Here is a 4,485-nt window from a genome sequence, read left to right as displayed (position 1 = left end):
TTACTTTCTGGTGTTCTTGTGTTGACCCAGCACCTAAATGGGAAGTATTGTGTCTCTTTTTTCTCATTCCCCTGAACTTTTTTAAATTTTACCGCGCACGCATTTCTACTGTGTTGTGAAATCATATGATCATCTGTTTTGAAGGTTAGTGTTGTTTACTTTATGTTTCAGTTTTCAATTTGCAGTTGAAGCAGTTGTTTTAAATTTTCTGTTGAGATTCGTATTTTAATTTCAAAGGTTTATTTTATTGAGTCTCAGTTCCCTGTCATGAAAAACAGAGTAAAGTGCACTATGTTTAGTTCTTTTACTCCTATAGTGTAATTGGCTGCATGTTCTTACAGTTGTATATTAGAAGCCTGTGAATATTTGATTAGGTACAAATATTTAGTACCCCTTGAAGAGATTATAGTAATCAAGTGAGCAATTTATGAGTGTCCATTATCTATTTATTACCTTTTGCCCTGAGTTTCTTACTATTTTTCACTTGAAACTCTGAGATGAAAATAATACTCAAGGTTTCCTTAACAGTGAAAGGTATGAGGAGGGAGATAAATGGAGCCCTTTCAGTCTGAACTTTGTTCTTTTCATTGAAGGTACGATAGACGATATCTCTAGCAAATGTTCAATTTATTTTTACAATACTTTTCTAACGATTTGCTCACTAATATTAAGATTAAATTAAATGCACTGATTAACTTGGTTTACATAAAGCCATCTGAAGATGTGACCCACAATCTCATGTTGAAATATAAATGTCAATACCTGAGAATGCCCAAAGATCTTAGACCCAGGGATAAATTATTAACAAATTTAGTAATTCACGATTTGATTCAAGACTAGTTTATAAGTAGAGAACGCGAGAGATATGCAAAAATCAAAAATGATCCAGTACAACGAGCAATTCAAAAAGAAAAAGAACGGAAAAAGTATGAAGCAGAGAAGAAGAAAAAGCAAGTAAAGATGGTATCCGAAATGAACAACAGAGAATTGAGAGCAGCAAGAAAAGTTTATAAGATGGAATGCTTGTTCCTCATCCGATATGGTAGAAGTCAAAGGACTTGTTCCATGTGCTCGGACCTCAGAACTTGTTCTGTGGCTTCGACCTGGAGTCTTGTGGTTGTGTAACTTTTGTTTCTTTCATATTTCCAGAACTCGGAGTTCCTTTATCACAGCCTCCTACTCTTCCCTCATACACTCTTAATTCCTATTTGCCTATTCTCGGAGCTTTTATCTTGCTCTAGTGTTTGTTGCTGGTTCTACTCTATAGCTTTGGGTGTTTATACGTTGTGTAACTTTTGTTTCTTTCATATTTCCAGAACTCGGAGTTCCTTTATCACAGCCTCCTACTCTTCCCTCATACACTCTAATTCCCATTTGCCTATTCTCGGAGCTTTTATCTTGCTCTAGTGTTTGTTGCTGGTTCTACTCTGTAGCTTTGGGTGTTTATACTTTTTTTTTCTTTTTTTTTTCATTAGATAAAAACAACTTCTCTTCTTGTTTTAGCAATATTATTCATCGTTGGGCTCCATTCTTTTTGCATAGGATATAGGATAGGGTTTGGAAGTAGCTTTAGTTTGGATTCTGTGTCAGTGAGAGTGTTGTTACGGGTTTGCAAGTTTACTTTCAATATCGTTACTAGAATGTGTATGCAAATGTGTTCTTTGTGTGTTTTATTAATCCTTATCCATGATTAACTGGTTTTTATTAATGTGACATAATTATTTTTGCAAGGGTAAATATTGTTGTGCCGGAGTTGATTTTTTTCTTCCTTCTTTAATCCTGATCTTTGATTTTTTTTTTTTCTATTTCAATAATTAATATTTAAGTTCTTTTACTTATAATAAAAAATTGAATTTTGCCACAATTAAAGCAATAAGTAATAAGTTAATAACAATACCTAATAATGTTTACTTTTATTTATTTGAAATTGAACTAATGAGCGTCTGATTTTATTTTACTATTGCATTGGTGAGTTTTTTTTTTCCAAGTAAAAAACCATGCTTGTTCTGATATTGAACAACAAGTACCTAGGTAACTCTAGGTTCTTATTGTCCATCAGATAAGGGACACAGACATGAGTTCTATGCTTTTATAGTAAAACAACGAACTTAAAACGCATTTTACTTGTTCAAATGTCTCCTATATTACCAATTTCTTTCACCATTTTACGGCACTATACGATAGTTACAGGCAGTGCGTGTATTGAAATCTATCCAGACATACCTGTTCAAGTGTTCATAATATTTTCCGCCATAAATTCTCAGCATAATATACCCATGTTCTATTACACAATGTTCTATGAGTATGTTTACGTTTTGCATAATAGTTCTTGTAGCCAGTCTAGGACTGGTACATGGTACAATGGTAAATGCATGCATAAAGATGAAGCTAAGTTTTTTTACTCCCTTTTTAGCAATGTCTTCGATGTATGTGCAGAAAGCAATACGTTCTTTTGGTGGCAAATCTAAACTACGCCGCACCGCGGCAGTCTAAATAATAATTTTGGTTTATTGAACTCATTGATTTAAGCGATCTGATTGGTCAATTTTAAGCTCTAGATTAAAATTCAACCAATTAAATGTCGGTTTAGCTTAAACCTAGTTTAAACTTAGTTTCTCGGCCATAACTTTTTCAGTTGAATTATCCACATTGTCCAAATGTAATCCCATGTTGGATTTCACCAATATTTTTCAGCCCTTGAAAGGCCTGTTCAGCTAACAGTCTGTTAAGTTCCATTTGATTTGTTTAACTTATCAGGGCTGTCCAGTTGAATTATCCACATTGTCCAAATGTAATCCCATGTTGGATTTCACCAATATTTTTTCAGCCCTTGAAAGGCCTGTTCAGCTAACAGTCTGTTAAGTTCCATTTGATTTGTATAAACTTATCAGGGCTGTTAAGCTAACAGGCTGTTAGAGGCCTAAGAGAAGTTTGGTGAAACCCACCCTTGAATTTTTATGGGTTTACCCCATGCCTGTATTTAAGGGAAATTTTGTATTTCTGTATTGTGATGTCCTGTCTTGTCCTGTCCTAACGCAGAGTCCCGCCCCCGGTCACGTGATAGTCCTGCACGGTTCATGTCCTCGTCTCCCAGTGCACAGACCGCGGGTTCATGTCCAAGGGTCGCTCATATAACGGATACGGTTATGTTTTGATTCAGGATCGGGACCCGGCATCGCCCTCAGCATTCTCCAGCACTTCCGATGTCAACATGCTGCATAGGGTAAGTCATTGAATTTTCTAACCCTCGGGACTACAGTAAGTTCATACTTGCACTTCTCATTGAAGATGAGAGAGGAAAAGATGTTTGCAGCAAACATCTAAGGCCAGCCACTCACTATCAGGTAGACCTGACAAGTACACCTGACACCTGATGAGCACACACACTATCAGGTAGACCTGACAGATACGGCTGAAAAGGTCCGTGATTCAGGATCGGGACCCGGCATCGCCCTCAGCATTCTCCAGCACTTCCGATGTCAACATGCTGCATAGGGTAAGTCATTGAATTTTCCAACCCTCGGGATTACAGTAAGTTCATACTTGCACTTCTCATTGAAGATGAGACAGGAAAAGATGTTTGCAGCAAACATCTAAAGCCAGCCACTCACTATCAGGTAGACCTGACAAGTACACCTGACGAGCACACACACTATCAGGTAGACTTGACAGATACGACTGAAAAGGTCCGTCTGTCAGGTCTACCTGATACCTGATGAGCACACACACACACACACTATCAGGGAGACCTGATCTGTTGTACCTCTTAAAGCTTATGAATGGAAATCTCAAACTTTCAAGCTGTTTAAGTCAGAACATGATTTTTGTGTTCAGGCAGTTTAGTATAGGTAAGTTTGAATCAGATGAATTTCTTGAATGAAACACTTCAACTTGTACTGTAGGTGAGCATGTTAGTCATCCAAGAGGAACTCTCACAGTATGCATTCATCACAATTTGAACTGTTCATTTGACAAGATAATTGGGGATTGTGTTGATTTGTCAATTATTCACAGAAATACACAAGTTTTTGTAAAATCCTCTTGAAGCTTATGAATGGAAATCTCAAACTTTTAAGCTGTTTAAGTCAGAACATGATTTTTGTGTTCAGGCAGTTTAGTATAGGTAGGTTTGAATCAAATGAATTTCTTGAATGAAACACTTCAACTTGTACTGTAGGTGAGCATGTTAGTCATCCAAGAGGAACTCTCACTGTATGCATTCATCACATGTTGATTCAAACTTTTAAGCTGTTTAAGTCAGAACATGATTTTTGTGTTCAGGCAGTTTAGTATAGGTAGGTTTGAATCAAATGAATTTCTTGAATGAAACACTTCAACTTGTACTGTAGGTGAGCATGTTAGTCATCCAAGAGGAACTCTCACTGTATGCATTCATCACATGTTGAAGTAACCATCAGTAATAAACTAATCAGTAATAAGTGAAGTATAAAGCACCCAAGACGTAAACAACTGGCACTGATCATT

At 36.5% G+C, this 4,485-nt stretch overlaps 1 long non-coding RNA gene across 3 annotated transcripts in view; it reads left to right on the top strand.

The window, feature by feature from the left end:
* Nucleotides 1–3,219, top strand: part of LOC113471731 — a 14,445-nt gene extending 11,226 nt beyond the window's left edge. For all 3 annotated transcript variants that reach the window (XR_003394319.1, XR_003394317.1, XR_003394318.1), the window contains exon 2: nucleotides 3,040–3,219. This is a non-coding gene — a long non-coding RNA (uncharacterized LOC113471731). The remainder of the gene's footprint in view (nucleotides 1–3,039) is intronic.
* Nucleotides 3,220–4,485: the final 1,266 nt, after the last annotated feature.

Source organism: Diaphorina citri, unplaced genomic scaffold (assembly GCF_000475195.1).
Source record: "Diaphorina citri unplaced genomic scaffold, Diaci psyllid genome assembly version 1.1 scaffold2891, whole genome shotgun sequence".
Lineage (NCBI taxonomy): Eukaryota > Metazoa > Arthropoda > Insecta > Hemiptera > Psyllidae > Diaphorina > Diaphorina citri.
This window is presented reverse-complemented; position numbering and strand designations above follow the sequence as displayed.